This window comes from Tursiops truncatus, chromosome 2, assembly GCF_011762595.2.
Source record: "Tursiops truncatus isolate mTurTru1 chromosome 2, mTurTru1.mat.Y, whole genome shotgun sequence".
Lineage (NCBI taxonomy): Eukaryota > Metazoa > Chordata > Mammalia > Artiodactyla > Delphinidae > Tursiops > Tursiops truncatus.
Genome location: NC_047035.1, coordinates 161785587 through 161802804, shown reverse-complemented (window position 1 = coordinate 161802804; position 17218 = coordinate 161785587). Strand labels below are relative to the sequence as shown.

At 38.1% G+C, this 17218-nt stretch overlaps 1 long non-coding RNA gene across 3 annotated transcripts in view; it reads left to right on the top strand.

The window, feature by feature from the left end:
• The window catches only part of LOC109549634 (uncharacterized), a 259103-nt gene that overhangs the window by 231626 nt on the left and 10259 nt on the right, over nt 1-17218 (top strand). For 2 of the 3 annotated variants that reach the window (XR_012330408.1, XR_012330407.1), the window contains 4 exons: nt 1955-2115; nt 3566-10928; nt 11833-11995; nt 14576-14783. This is a non-coding gene — a long non-coding RNA (uncharacterized lncRNA). The remainder of the gene's footprint in view (nt 1-1954; nt 2116-3565; nt 10929-11832; nt 11996-14575; nt 14784-17218) is intronic. The other variant, XR_012330409.1, reaches the window with a different exon arrangement.

Here is a 17218-nt window from a genome sequence, read left to right as displayed (position 1 = left end):
CTATCCGTGAAATGATGACATACAGCTCGATGTTCAACAGGAGACTCTCAGTTCTAACGTTCTTTGCTTTGAGACAATACACACGGGGGCTGGAAAAACGGCTCTTGGGAATGTCAAAATCGAGTGAGGCCTCACTGCTGGAGACAGGGGTGAAGACTCCACCACAAGATGCTCATCAAAGGCCAGGGACACATGTCCAGTGCTGGGGGCGGGGGTGGGTATGTTGCCCTGGAAACCCTCAGTTCTTTAGAAAAGACACTCATTTTCTGAGATTGTTAAAGACAATGGACTAAACAAGAATTTTGAGAAACCTTCAGTAATAGAGATGGGCAATTTCATTAACCCATTGAGCTGTAAGTTCTATGTGTCCCCAGAACCTAGGCCAAAAGAATCTCTGCTGGTTGTGGGTGCTATCAATATATATTCAGTTTCTTATCCATGAGGATGTATATGTGTACACTATGCTGAAACCATCGCACATTTGTCCCTTTTTTGTTGTTAAATCAAACTAACATAATATACCTAAATTCTCATTAAAAACCTGTGAGCTATGTGTTTTGTGGTGGTAAAATGGCCTTGAGGTCTCTCTTAAAAGTATGGCAGCAGATTTCTCAAAAGTTCTACGCTCATGTATTTGAAAATAAGTTACAGAATATAAATAAGAGAGTATGTGTGCATTTATGTGTGTGTGATGAAATATTACGAAATTATTCACATGCAGGGTGGTCTTATCTAAATGTTCATTATCTAAGTTCTTGCCAGTTTGAAGTTATGTAGAGAAACAAAGGTCATCAGAATATTATTAACTAATGAGTTTAAACAATTATAAAATTAGGGACTTCCCTGATGGAGCAGTGGATAAGACTTCGTGTTCCCAATGCAGGGGACCCGGGTTCCATCTCTGGTCAGGGAACTGGATCCCACATGCATGCCGCAACTAAGAGTTCACATGCCACAACTAAGGAGCCCGTGTGCAGCAACTAAGGAGCCTACATTCCACAACTAAGGTGCCTGCGAGCCGCAACTAAGAAGCCCTGTAGCCACAACTAAGGAGCCCACCTGCCTCACTAAGACCCCACACAACCAAATAAATAAATAGTTTTTAAAAAATTAGCACTCACTCAAATTTTCCTCCATGCCTAACTCTTAAACACCTAATTATCCAATGCAAAATGAAATTGAAAATCTTGTTTAAAAGTATGGGAGTAATGAATTTGATGAAAAGAAATGTTGGTGAACTCTTCCAACTATAGGGCACATCGTTGACAAATGAGGATCTGGTACAATTTACCAATTAAACCGAGGGAGAGACTGAGGGAGAGAAAAAAATGCACAAAGATGAACACAGAATAGTTGTTTCAAAAGGGAATAATTTGATTATAGAAGGATTAGGGAAAACTAATGAAGCCTTCAAATATTTTTGCAAACATGACCCTCTGTTTAGTTATGCCACAGTTATTAGACGTGAAGTGAAAGATCTTCCAAGTAATCATATAAATTTGTCCAAGAAAGAAAGAAAAAACAAAATTAGCACTACTTTTATTTTCAAGAATCTATACTCTCTAAGAACACAGTTCTAACAATATAGTTTTATTTGCAGCATAAAATTAATAACAACATATAAGATGAAGTAAATTTATTTTATAATTCTTGTCCTACTTTTAAAGATAAAGACTCAACTCAAACTGGAATTGAAGTACAGTTGATGTACAATATTATATGTTACAGGTGTACAATATAGTGATTCACAATTTTTAAAGGCTATACTCCATTTATAGTTCCTGTAAAATATTGGCTATATTCCCTGTGTTGTACAATATATCCTTGTATCTGATCATTTTATACAAACTGAATTTTAAAAATGTATTTATTATAAAATTTTGTCCCCATCTAGGTACCAACTGTTGTCATATAGTAAAAACCTCCTCTAATATAAAACCTCCTTTTCTTGTAGGAAAGTCATAAGAAACAAACAGCAACAAAACAGAAAGAGAACGACCACCCAGAGAACCTACTATTAACATATTGGCCTAAAAACTTTCAAATATTTTCTTCCATCAAGAATGTACATAGAGGCATTCTTCCATGTCAGTGCTTTTCAGGTTTCTATTTCACGTAAGCTATTTTGTTTCCCTCCACCTTTTCCCTGAAGAATATTTTCTTAGTTCTTCATATATAGGAATAACTCTATTTGTGCTAATTTTCTGATCTTCTCCAGAGAAAGCAACAAATCCTGGTGCTATAAAATTTATTCATCCAAACATTGATTATGTCCCCTGTTATGAAATACAAGCAGAAGAGCCTGCTTTCCACCTCCCAGGGCAATGTTTCTCAAAAGTTTTTCATTATTGCCCTTATTTAGACATTTTCCCTAATTGCCCACTGATGGCTTTCAGTACTGTAGACACACTATACATCTGTTTATATACTATGGCCCGTGGGCGGGGTGGGTGGTCTATTAGTTTTCTGTTGCTGCTGTAACAAATGACCACAAATTGAGCAGCTTAAACACACAAACGTGTTATCATACATCTGAAGGAATAGAAGTGTGACTCACTGTGTTAAAATGATGAGGCTGCAGGGGCTGCATTCCTTTACGGAAACCAAGGGGAGAATCTGTTTCCAGCTTTTAAAGGCCACCCACAAGCCTCTGCTGGGGTCCCCTTCCTCCACCTTCAAAGCTAATGTTGAATCTGTGACTTCTCTTCATTGTCTTATCTGCCTCTTCCACTCTTAAGGGCCCATGTGATTACAGGGGGCCCACCGAGATAATCCAACATAACCTCCCCATTTTGAAGTCAGCGAATTAGCAAACTTAATTCCATCTACTACTTTAATTCCCATTTGCCACAGAGCATAACATGTGCACAGTTTCCAGGGATTAGGGCATGGACTTCTTTCATGGGATGGGGCCAGGATTGGGGGAGGGTGTTGTTATTCTGCCTGCCACAGAAAGCCACCAACCATCGTAATGCCTAATATTTTCTGGCCCCTTGAGAACCAATTTTCACCCCATTGGGGACAGTATCACCCCTGCTGTGAACACATGCTCTGGATACCAGCTCTCCCATCACCTCCTTCTCTCTTGTCTTTGGGCTTTCCAGCTGGGGGTCGATATCCTTCTAGACAAGAAATTCTTAGTATATTATAACAACTTTTCTAGATACACATGTGCATCTCAATGTACATTTTCCAAAATGAAATTAACAACACCCACATTTTTTTCAATCTAGAAAAACCCACCCTTGACCTAATACACCATTGCCCACAAGAAGAGCCTTTTAATTATCCAGACAGCCTACAAGGCACATAATGCTGTCAAATAAAGCTTTCTCTATGTCATCATTAGAAATAATAGAAATCAAAATTTAGATTGGGGGGAAAAAAGTGAAACATACTTAAAAGTTTTTTTCTAGATTGTTCAGTGTTTGTGCCTCTTAAATGTACTTTTGCTATAAATAAACTATCTCTGGGATTTCTTCTGAAATATGGAATATAGAAACTGCAGTTAAAAACATGCAGCCTCTAGGGAAATGATCCAGCATGTTTCTTTTCTTTACTGCAGGTATTGCTGTGGAAGCAGCAAGAAGGCTGGTATTTTAGGCCTGGAGGCTTTCCCCACTGAAGTCTTTTTCTTTAAAAAAAAAAAAAGCCTTGAGCCAAATCATCAGATTTCTGTTCTCTCTGTTACATCAATTAATGGTACCCGAAAATCCAATTCAATTTAATTTTCTTGAAGTGGAAACCTAGGGGAAAACTCCTCTTTTTCAAAGGAAACCCACCTGAAAAACAGTCCTAGCTATCAAAAATGATCGCACTCTGGGCTTCAGGATGGCAGAACCATAGTCACAGTAATGGTGTCTGGAAAGTGAGACAATTCCAAAGCACATTTATATCTACTTAGATAATTGTGTGGGAAGGGAGGCACTGAGTCTATGTATTAAAAATAAAATCACTTATGAGAGTCGGAGAGTTCTCTTCACAGAGATGAAGCGTCTCCATTTTCGTCTCAGCCATTTTAAAGTTAAAGTATCTGGTGATTCCACGCTACCCCTCCCTGCCCGCCTTTAAGATGATATTATGGAAAAGCCATGAGTCCATCAAGTAAGAATCCAATTCTTAATTAAATTGTGCAATAGGTCAAGTAGGTTTTCAATAAGCTTGGCTGGCCAACCCCCTTAAGTCCGACCTCATATCTATTTAATGAGGAGCCTTAGCTTGGCTGTACTGCTGCTGTGGGTGCCGGGAAATTCCTTTTTCTAGTCTAAGTGTACCCACAGACCACCCGAAAATTAAACCAGCTTTTCCTCATCTTCTGAAGGGTGATCTCTGCTTTCTGAACTAATAAGTAGCCAAAATGACCCATGAAACCCTTTTACTGGCTCAAATAGAAATAGTCCCCAAATCCAAAACATCAGACCACTTCTCGCCACCTCCGTCAGCAGCCCCGCCTCCTTATCAGAGCTGCTGCTTCTCCAGACTCTCTCCGAAGACTCCCAGCTCCAATCCGAGCTCTCCCCGCTCCTGCCCTTCACAGTTCTCCATGATCCGGAGGGATCTTTTTGAAGTGTAATTGTGTCACTCTTGTCAATTTCTCATCTCACTAGGGGTAAAATGCAAAATTCTCACCTCCCCTACCGTGTGTCCCCTGACCTGCCAGCCAACCTTCTCTCTGACCTCATCTCCAGCCACTCCTGGCTCCCTCCTCGTGTTCCAACCACACAGGTGCCCTCACTTTCTCTCAATCACAGCAAGTACAGCCCTGCCTCTGGGCCTTTGCACGGGCTGTTTCCTCTGCTTGGGATGTTCTTCCCCCAGATTTCTTTCTTTCTTTTTTTTTTAAATTAATTTTTATTGGAGTATGGTTGCTTTACCCCCAGATTTCTGAATGGCTCATTCCTCCACTTCTCTCAGACCTCTGCCTACTGCTACTGTTTTGGAAAAGCTTTCTCTGCTCACCTCATTTACAATAGTACGTCTCTATCCCTCTCTCCCTTGGTCCAGTTTTATTTTTCTTCCAGATTCTTATCACCCTCTGATATGTAAGGATTTGTTCCTAAATCTTCATGCCTCCCCTCTCTATATATATAATATGAATTCCACGAGATTCGGGTTTTGCTTTGTTCACTGCTATATGTCATGTAACGGGACGTGTGCCTAATACGTGTAGCTCAGTATATAATCTTTATTGGACAAACGTTTAATGAGCAACTCCTATGTGGACAGTACAAGGATGGCTCAGCTATGAGGGAGCCACTATAAATAGTGATACTGCAAAGGAGTGAATGAATGGCATGTGGAGACGATGGGAGAATTCTGACTGAACCAGAAATCAGGTAACCTGTGTTCCAGCCCAGTTATGCAGCTTATTAGTGTTGGAACTTTATGTTCCAAACTCTTGTATGCTCCTGTAAAAATGGAATTGATAATGTTTGCCACATCAAATCACTGCAAATATTAAGTGAAATAATGTAGATGAAAGTACTTAGTGAGACATGGCATCGTCTGGACTTGGACCCATGGTTTCTGACTTTAAATCTAATGCTATTTCAACCCCTGCAGGTGCTTGGGAGAATCAGACAGCTAAGTCTGTTGAGAAATGGTTGAGTTCAAAGTACATTTGTACTCAAAATGGTGATCTCTGCTGTTGAGACTGGAAGCAGTTGGGTTCTCATCCTCTTAAAGTAGTTGCTGTTTTTCCTTTGCATTAATAGAAGAACAGATGTAAACCACTAATAGCATTTTACGCCCTAGCGAATGGCCCTCTGCAATCACGACTGTCATGACATATTTTTTTTTAGTAGGTATTTACTGGTTACCGATGAGGTATATTCCAGTGCATTCGTCATCCCAACCATTTCATGCTCTGCAACATGAAGCCTACTTCCCAAATCCTTTGGTATCTGCTCCTTCTGCTACCTTTTGCAGCACATAACCTAAGGTTTTCAAAGTTCATGTCTTTGATGTGAATTTAACAATTAGCATCTGAGGTACGTGTTGTTGCATAGTCTCTTTTTTAGTAGGAACTTCTTTTGGAAGATACAAATCCCAGTAAGTGTTGTTTCAAAATGTCTAGTTGTCTGATCGTGATTGGAAATGGAGGGTCCTGCGTTAGGTGGATATTTTCTTTTTTTAGTGGAAGTAATTTGACAGTCGTCTTAGAGAGCCCTTTACGTAAACTGAATTGTGTCATCTGAGAAAAGATGACGCACACATTTATTTTCTATCTTCATTCACACAGCTGAGCAATACCCTGTGTGTAAAGGCATGTACTGTGGGTTGAGATAACGATTTGTGCTAAGAATATATTTCTTACTTCATTGTTTCATGACACTGTCAATCAGAAAAGACCTACAGAATTTGCACTTTATATATATTCATACATATAACTTATCTTGATGAAAATTTAATTTTGAATTTTATTACATTCATATGGAAGTTATACAATTAGGGTTTTAAAGTTACTTTACTTCCTGAAATGTTCTCTGGCTTTTATGTTACATTATAGTAACAAATAATAGCTAGATTTGCATTTTAAAATGTACCAATTAAACTATTATGCTACAAATGGATTTTTCTGAGTAGATTGATATAAAATACATGGTGTCTAATTTTTATATGGGCTGTGAGAACTATCTAAACGTGTTAATATGAACAAATGGATATTTCTTTTTTAAAAAAACAAATAAAATATAATAGGAAAAATCAAGAATATCAATTACATTTAATGGCATCATAAAAGCAGAAGCTTTGTTTTGAGCTGTAAAAGCTACCAAAAAAGAAAAATGACTGTCTTTCTCAAAGAACAAACAGCTATTATTTATAATGTATTACTTTAATTAATCCTTTTAATTATAAATGCATAAAATAATGAATTGTTCCTTTCAACAACGATGGGAAGAGAGGTCATGTAAAATTATTTTAGAAATTTTCAAAGTACATAAATACTTGGAATAAAGAAAATACTACATGGCTCTAAAGTAATAAACTGCTCTCATTTTACATTTATGTCTTTGTGGTTATAAGAGGCCAAGGATTCCTACATTTTTTTCTCTCTGCTCTTTTCTTTCAGAAGAGTCCAGTCATTTAAAAATTTGTCATACTTTCATCAAACATGAATATTAAACTCTCACAGATTGGTACTAAATATATATGCTTTGAGCAGTATTCTAATCTCAGTTGTCTGGGTCTGGCTTCCTACGCGGGCCTCTCACTGTTGTGGCCTCTCCCATTGCGGAGCACAGGCTCCGGACGCGCAGGCTCAGCGGCCATGGCTCACGGGCCCAGCCGCTCCGCGGCATGTGGGATCTTCCCGGACCGGGGTACGAACCCGTGTCCCCTGCATCGGCAGGCAGACTCTCAACCACTGCGCTACCAGGGAAGCCCCCAATATGTACTTTTAATTTAAAATATTTTTGCTACCAAGAAGGAAAGAAATAGCTTGTTTTGCTTAAATTTTTAAGACTGGCTTTCCATATTAATCAAGGTAGATTAATCCATTAATCTATATTAATCCAGGTGGAGGTAGTTCATTACTTTAACTTATTAGCTTTATTACTTTCAATTTCATCCCATGACAGAACAGTCAAATAGAGCTATATTAGTTCAAGTCACTGAATTTGAATATTTATAAAGGGTTTCTCTTTGAGCACTTTCAACTAAACAAAATAGTTTGGGGAGTATGAGATCTGATTTTTGCTAATGGACAGGTAATTTAGGGTGCTTTAGATTGAAATTACATGCCTGCTACAATGTAGTTTAAATGTGTGTCTTCTGAAGTAGTGTTTTACTTTTTAACTGCCTAGAGGAAAACTGAGAAATAAGGAAAGAAAATGGGGAAATATTGTTTGAAAAGACCCCACTTAAAGTAACCTGCTTGTTTTATCTTTCAGCTCAAATTTTGCATTCTGATGCAATATCCCAGAAACACTTGGGCTATATATTATAGCTCAAAGAACAGGCACAGCAATTCCAAAGCTCAGTAGAACCATCTTCCTGGTCATAAACTAGACTGGTTGGGATTTTTCACATTATAAATCACCTACCACACAAAATAAGTAGCCCATAAATTGGTAAGTAGGTTTTTAAAAAGTGCTTATGGGAAACTGAAAACTTCTGCAATGCTCAGAACAAGTAAGATGAGAATGACTTGGAGCCTACAATCTCCAGGTTACCACAGGGAGGGGATGAGGACTCCAGTGAAAGGAAGATAACTTTTGTCTCCCTGTGTTTCCACAAAGTGCATTCTTTGGGCTCTCAAGTCACTCAACAACTTCCCTTACCTTGGCAGGAAAATCTGGGAGGTTCACCCGAAATTCTTCTGTTTCTTTATTACACCCTTGTGGTGGCTGATGTAACCCCCCTTGGTTTCCATGGCAGCGTCCATCCTGATGGCCAGACTGGGGGCTTTGAGTGGCTTGGACCCAGTGGTTATCATCACTCACAGGCTTACTGTGTGGTCACCAGTATTCGTCCCTGGTGTCATTACTCCTTTCTTAGCCTATAGCTAACATGGCCTCCCTCTACTAGGCTCTTTTTTTTCCCTTTCAATGTTGCTGTAGTTCTTATTGTTTTATTGTTTTACCAACTCTTCAGGTATGGCTTTTATTTATTTTACTCCCTGTCTTGAAAAAATCCATGCTAGATCTCATGGTCAGGGTCATAGGACACTTGAGATGCAGAATTGGCAGTTCCTTCCTGCTCATAATGAACTTGCACCCTAGGAGAGGCTCAAATGTTTAGCCCCTTCCATCCCCAGAATGAGTCATTTTCCCACCCCAGATTTTCAAAAGTTTTATTCTTGGGACTCCATAATTATTTCCCTTATTCTTTTGTTTCTCTGAAGAGGCTTACCGGGAACTCTATGAACAAAGAACTCCAGGAAGTCTAACAGTTGCATTTATGAAAGGGATAACCTTTTCAGAACTCTCATGAGCCATCTAGTAGAATTGCTACGATAATTGTTCTTTTAAAAGGACAGAACTCTCAGGTATATATAAAGAAATGGACTTAACAAGGTGAATGTTCTTAAGACATAAGAAAATGTCCTTTTGTTGGGGATGCTGTCGGCAATGAACTAGAAGTTAAACTTGGTTGCTTAGTTTCTTTTCCTGTAGCTTTATGTAAATTTGTACACCTTCATGATTTTTTTTTCCTTTCCCTCGTTAATTTTGGGGTGGATGTCATGCTGATGGTGAAGATTCTGTCACATAGGAGCTCAGTTTTCCCTAAGAGGAATGAATTGGCTATTGGAATAAAAATTATCTTGAATATTTAGAATTTTAAGAACATTGATAACCATTAAATTATAATAGAACTAAACATGAAATTTCAGTGGTAATGTGGCCAGCCTGTTTAATCGCTATATAACAAATAAAATCATGACTATGGAGAATCAAGTTTTGTAGCCATTTTTACTCCTTTTAGAGGACAAGAAATCACCTTCCCCCAGTGCTGTCTCAGTCTGATCTCAGAAAAACACTTTAAATATACTTTATCCATAAACATGAACAAAGTAAAAGAAGGCTGAACGTACTCATCTTCATGTTCATGTCTTTTGCCTGTTTTCTGTTTCTTACTGATTTATATGCATTCATATATTCTAGATCTGTGTTGTTTACTCTAGTGGTTACGTGCTGTTGCGCACTTGAAATGGGACTTGTCTAAACTGAGAAGTTTTGTGTTAACATAGAAATTGAATTTGAAGCCAGTATTAAAAAAATGTAAGCTACCTTATTACCAAGTTTTATACTAATTACTTGTTGAAATGATTACATTTTTAATATATTAAATAAAACATATCATTAAGTAGTTTTTGTCTGTTTCTTTTGATGGTTTTGAACATGACTATTCGAAAATTTAAAATTGCATATGTGGTTCACATTATATTTCTATTGGATACCACTGTTCTAGCCTTATACCAATCTCCGGTAAGTAGCATATCTTTGTGTACGTGTATGTGTGGCTTGTCTTTCTCTTCTTGGTATGTGTTGATGAGGAGAAGACATGGCTCCGGTTGCAGAGTAGAGACTGTAGGGGGCCAAGGAGAGAAGTGAATGAATTCCAGAAAATTTGTGGGAAAACTGCTGATGGGTGAGATGTGGTGAACAGGGACGTGGAATTGTCAAGGGTGACTTGGGTTTTTAGCTGAACAATGGTACCATTTACTGTGATGGGAAGACTAAAAGGGGAATACATTAAGTGGGGAGAACAAAGTGATTTTTGAGCTGTTAAGTTCGATGCAGCCACGTGGAGTTATAAATTGGGTAAGTAAATCTGGAATGCTCATAGTCTAAATTCCCCATGAGCAAGAGAATGAGGCTGTCTCTGACAGCTCTTTCGGTGTGTATAATAACCACAAAAATCTCCGTGGCGTATAAGCAAAAGCATTTATTTCTCACGCATTTGTGGAACAGGTGGGATTCAGCTGATCTGGGTTGGGCTGAGTTTCTCAGTGCAGGCTGGGCTCTTTGGTCTGGTCCAAAGGAGTTTACTGTGGGGTTCAGGCTTAAGACGCAGCAGCTACAAAAGAACCTCTTCATATCACTATCATGATGCTCACGACAGAACGACATTCTCATGTGGACACACCCATTACCTTGTCAGCCTCAGCTGGAATTGGCATATAATCATATTTGCTCTTACTCCATTGTTCAAATAAAGTCAATGGCCAAACCCAATGTCAATGGGATTGGGCACTAAACTCTGCCCACTTTAGCCATTAATAGTGAAAAAGCATGTGGCAAAGTTTGTAGATATATAAGGCATCAGGGTAGGGGAGGGTGTGAGTAAAGAATTTTTTTTTAATTTTTTTTTTTTTGGCCACACCGCGGGGCTTGTGGGACCCTGGTTCCCCGACCAGGGATCGAACCCGGGCCCTCTGCAGTGGAAGCGCGGAGTCCTAACCACTGGACCACAGGGGAATTCCTGTGAGTAAAGAATTTTGATCAATGATTCAATTTACCACAAAGATTATCATTTTCAGATCAAAATAAGGGCTCCAAAATGCTTTGTTTGAAAAAGATTCTCCAGAGTTAGTAGATCTTCCTGATAACTTTTGTAGTCTGACAGTGAAGCAGGGTGCGTCTAGATGTGAAGAAGAGTGATCTTGAGAACATAATAATAATTAATAGATACAGGTGGACAGATGAGCTGGCAGAATGTCTGCTGCGTCCAGGTCTGTTCACTGCTGGCCTCTGTGTGATCAGCCTGACTGAAGGGATAAGCAGAATGAGTCTTTGAAAAGCTACTTCACAAACTGGAAAAAAAAACGGGAGGACTTGGTTTTGACCTTTTGAAAGTTCCTTAACTTTCTTGATCCCTATATCTCTTGTTTGTGAAGTGGAAATGAAAAATCTGACTTTTAGGGTTATTGTGTGTATTAAAATGAAATAACGATGCAAAACACCTAAATACTTGCTAGTATTGTCTTTTGTTCTTATCTCTGTGTCCTGCAGATAACTGTTTCTGCCAGTAACACTTCATTGTATTTATTTGTTTACATCTTATTTGTTTACATTGTATTTATTTGTTTACACCTTCCCGACCTACCACCTTTTGAGGATAAGATCACATTTGTAATTGTAATATCTAGTACAATACGTGGCACACAGTAGGCACTCAGCAAAATTTTCTTTGACACATTGAATGACTTCTTCATTTTTATGTTATAGGGACAAGGGAAGCAAAGGCGTGTCATAATTTGTGGCTGCCAACCTTCTCTTGAATGACTCTATTATGAATTATTTTACCATGTAGTAAAAGGCCTTATAAAGTATCTGACACTTATTATGAGCTTAGTGACTCTTATCTTTCTTTCTTTTCTATCTGCAGATTTTTAGAAGGAACAAGAATGCATGAGCCCCGTCCCTTGGAACATCACAACACCATAACTTCTTTAATTAACACATATTTTAACCAACCTGAAAGTTCCCTTTTGTGAAGCTAATTCTACTAAAGCTGATTCTACTAAAGCTAATTGTACTAAACAAATATGGTAAGTGCTTTAGTATTATAATGGCCAGAGAAGTTTTATTGCTCTGGTGAATTCTCAGAAGGGTAGCTGAAATATGACTATATCAGATAGTTACATAAGAGTTGTTCCCCCAAGTTTTTCTATAGTGAATTTATCCTGGAAAAAAAATGTTCACTGTTTATCAAAACCATCATCCTAAGTAAACTCATCTAGGTAGTGTTCATTATATGACACAGATTTAATGTCCTCTAGGATGCTATATGCCTATCTTACTGATAAAGATAAATTCTTGTAATAAAAACCAGTATGAACATCACCAAAATTAAGGAATGGTGTGCTGCAAACTACACCATCAAGAACATGAACAATCAACAGAAAAGGAGAAGATATTTGCAAGTCATGTATCTGATAAGGAACTTGCATTTTGAATATATAAAAAGTTATACAACTCAATAATTAAAAGGACAAATAACCCAGGTAAGAAAAGCAAAGGAGGGCTTCCCTGGTGGTGCAGTGGTTGAGAGTCCGCCTGCCGATGCAGGGGACGCGGGTTCGTGCCCCGGTCCGGGAAGATCCCACATGCCGTGGAGCGGCTGGGCCCGTGAGCCATGGCCGCTGAGCCTGCGCGTCCAGAGCCTGTGCTCCGCAACGGGAGACGCCACAACAGTGAGAGGCCCGCGTACCGCAAAAAAAAAAGCAAAGGATCTGAACAGACATTGCTCCAAGATGAAAAAATGGTTAACAGACACATGGAAAGATATTCAATATCATTAGTCATTAAGAAAATGCAAATCAAAACCACGATAAGCTACCACTACACACAGACTAGTATGGCTATAATCAAAAAGACAGACAATAGCAAGTGTCGGTGAGGATGTGGAGAAATTGAAACTCTCGTACATGGCAGGTGAGGGTGTAAAAGGGTGAAGGATCTTTAGAAATCCAGTTTGGCCATTCTTCAAAATGTAAAGCATAGAGTTACCATTACGACCCAACAATCCCACTTTTAGGTATATATACCCAAGAGAAATGAAAACATATGTCCACACAAAAACCTGTAAATAAATATAGCAGTATTATTCATAATAACCAAAATAAATAATTAGATTAAAAATAATTCAAAATAATAATATTGAAATAATATTCAAAATAGTAATAATAATTCATACCAATTCAAAATAACCAAAATTGGAAACAACCCAAATGTCCATAAACTGATGAATGGATAAACAAAATATGGTACGTGCATATAATAGAGTATTATTCAACAATGAAAAGAAGTAAAGTGCTGATACATGCTATGATACAGATGAACTTTGAAGACAATCTGTTAAGTGAAAGAAGCCAGTCAAAAAAAAATACATGTATGAATCTGTTTGTATGAAATGTCCAAAATAGATAACTCAATAGAGACAGAGAGGAGATCAGTGGTTGCCTAGGGGAAGGGGATAAGAATGAGGAGTGCTTGCTAATAGATATGGGGTTTTTTTTGTGTGTGATGAAAATATTCTTTGGGGTGATGGAGGCACAACTCTAAATATACTGAAAAACACTGAATTATATACTTTAAATGCGTCAGTTGTATAATGTGGAAATTGCATCTCAGTAACGTTGAAACACCAAGTATTAGAATAAATGCATGCAAGGTTCGGTCGAGAAAACCTTTCTATGGAATTAGCTACAGAAAAGGTCAGGCTAGTCTTAAACTTTTATTCCATTAATAACAGAGCAATATTGCTTCCGTAGTGCATTGAGTGTCTATCCGGTTGTGCTCTAAGTTTTGGTAGACAGTGGTTAATAAAAGAAAGAAGGCATATGTGTTTATCAAACTTGCATTCTTGCAGTAGCAGGAGAAGCAACACAATGAAAAGCTGAAAATAAGAAATAATTTCAGATAGTTATAAATAACATGAAGAAAAGGAAAGAGGAACATTGAACATATTAAGACTGGGAGTGGGGAAAGGAGGGATGGGGCTGTCCTCATTGACATTTGGGCTGAGACACAGATGCTCAGAAGTCCTGGGAAGACCTGGGGAATAGGGCTCCATGCAGAGGAAGGGGTCCCGTAAAGGCTCTGTGGTGAGGAAGACTCTGGCTGTGTGTCTGGAGCAGTGAGTGAGGGGCAGAAATAGGATAGGAGTTGGGGTTGCATAGGACATTACTGGAAGTTTGGATTTTATTTTCAGGGCAATGGGAAAACATTGAAGGATTTGAGGGAGAGGAGTGATATGAGAAACCGTTACTTTTTTTGACCTGTCTACACCTAAAAGCAGCATCTGCTTCTAGATATGATTTAAATGATAATTTTCTGAACTTGATACTGAGTCTGAAACTCTAATGGGATGAAACTTTTGAGAGAGATGGTGAGTTTGCATGTGGGAAAAATGTAATTGTGACCAGAGGACAAAATATGATTGAAAAACATGGCAATGATATTTGGCAGCTCCTTCCCTTAAGAGGAGCTATTCCCCTTATGTGGTGGAAGTGACATTGTTTGAGTTCTGGGCACTAGACCTTAAGTGGCCTTAATCCAGTTGAAACACTGCCTTTATCTTGGATTATCTGGGTTGGCCCTTAATCTGATGACTGTGTCTTTATAAGAAACAGAAGAGGAGCGGACACAGATAAAAAGGAGAAGATGGTGTGAAAATAGAGGCAGAGATTGGAGTGATGTTGCCACAAGCCAAGGAATGTTTGGAGCCCCAGAAGCTGGAAGAGGCAAGGAAGGATTCTCCCCTCCACCCCAGACTCTTCACCCAGATCATTGCTCTACCAACACCTTGATTTTGGACTTCTGGATTCCAGAACCGTAAGAGAAAAAAATTCTGTTATTTTAAACCACAAAGTTTATGGTAATTTGTTATGGAAGCCCTATAAAACTAATATAGGCAGATATTTAAGAATATTGCAGGGTCATATGGTAAGTGATCATGTACCTGTAAAAAAAAAACGTCCTAAACTGTTTTCCAGAGTGACTGTACCATTTTAGATATCCCCACAGCGATGTAAGAGAGTTGCAGTTTCTCCACATCATTGTCAACACTCGGTATTGTCAGTCTTTTTTATTTTAGGCATTCTGTTGGTAAAGATGATGTTAGGAACTGAATGACTGAGTCCTTCCCGAATTCATGTTAAAATCTAATCTCCAGTGCGATGGTATTTGGAGGTGGGGCCTTTGGGAGGTAATTAGATCATGACGGTGGAGCCCTCAGAACAGGATTATTGCCCTTATAAAAGAGACCAGAGAGTTTAATAGCTCTCCTTCTGCACTGTAATGAGCAGGTGGAGACGTTCACAGCAAATTGCATTGATTACTCAGTGAAACTATGACAGAATGTCTGTGTCCTATAGGCTCAGGAACATGGTGACATTTTATTTTGTCTATTGCATGGTAGAAAGAAAGCTTCTCAGATATGTGAAATCCAGGAAAAATGGTTGCTGTCACATACTCCACATACTCCAGTTTGCTGCCACTGCTGTCTTCTGAAGTACAAAGTATTTGTGTTTGGTCCCAAAGATGGAGGACAAATTTGATGCTACAGTTTTACTTGAGAGTCAATTTACACCATCCACAGTCTAACTTAGAAAAAAATCCATCTTAACAGACAGAAAAGACATCATCATAAATAATAATCAAGTAACAATCAAGCCTTTAAAAAGAGAGTATTTAATTGCCAAAAGCAAATACCACTCTAAATCATAGCGACAAATGCCCAAGGAACCCTCCAAAACCAAAACAGTAACTATAGTACTTCTTGGCTTTCAGGCCAACCCAATTTTCCTCTTTGGCGTTATACTCATTCACAGGGCGGGTATATTTGGCTGCTTAAATACTGTGCCACTTGCCAATATCTATAAATAGCTGTTTATTATTGAGTCTTCAGACAATAACCTGCAATTCTACATCATTTCCCCTTTTCATTTACCAATATACCATGTAGTGGGAAAATAACTTTTTTTAAAATTTCACGAAGATGTCAGGAATCGTTACAACATGGAAGTATGATTCTGTTATTTTACTTTTGCAGCATGTAATACATTAATTAATGTATGATGATGATTCCCTGAGAAAATTTAATTAAATTAGGTTGGCCCATCTCCTAGACTGTTAATTACTATAATATCAACAAGAGTTGAATATGAATATTGTATATGTCAAAACAAATGAATTTTTGGGATACTGAGAATAGCCATGTAATTTTGAGGTCCTGATGGGATTTGGCTACGAAAGCAATGTGAGATTGAATCCCCCTGATATTTTTATCTTGGGTTTGCTGTTTCTGTTTCTACATTTAAAAATCATAGACCCATTGAAAAACATTTAAATTCTACTGGCAGTTTTACTTCACTTTTAGTGTCTTGTCCTATGATTTCTTCTAAAGGGTAGGCTTTTGCTTCTGTTTTTCTTTTTACTTTTTTGGTATTTTTATGTGACTTTTGTTTCAGGAATATCTCTTTAAAACAAATTTATACACTATATATTTTAGAGTAGTTTTAGGTTTGCAGAAAAATTTAGTAGAAGTTAGAGAATTGAGTAGAAATTAGAGGATACCCCTCCCTCCTGCTAGATTGTCTTCCAAACAGGCTGTACCATTTTGTATTCCCACCAGCAATGAATGCGCGTTCCTGTTGCTTAATGTTCTTACAAGTATTTGACATTGTCATTGTTTTGGATTTTGACCATTCTAATAGGTTTGTGGTGGTCTCTCAATGTTGTTTTAATTCACAGTGCCCTTATGAATATGATGTTCAGCATCTTTTCATATGCTTATTTCCATCTGTATATCTTCTTTGGTAAGGTTCTACTGTGGACTTGAGAGAGTTCTTTGTATATTATGGATACAAGCCCTTATTGGATATGTGTATTTCAAATATTTTCTCCAACTCTATGGCTTGTCTTCCCATTCTCTTAACAGTGTCTTTCCCAGGGTAGGAGTGTTTAATTCTAATGAAGTCCTACTTAATCAATTTTTTTGTTTGGTGCTGTATCTAAAAAGTCATCACTAAACCCAAGACCACCTAGATTCTCCCATATGTTTTCTTCCAGTTTTATAGTTTTGCATTTTACATTTATGTCTATGATTCATTTTGAGTTAATTTTTGTGAAAGGTATAAAGTCTGTGTCTAGTTTTGTTTTGTTTTGTTTTCTTTTTTGCTTTTTTTTTTTTTTTTTGGCATGTGGATGCCCAGTTGTTCCAGCACCATTTGTTGAAAAGACTATTCTTTCTCCATTGAATTGCCTTT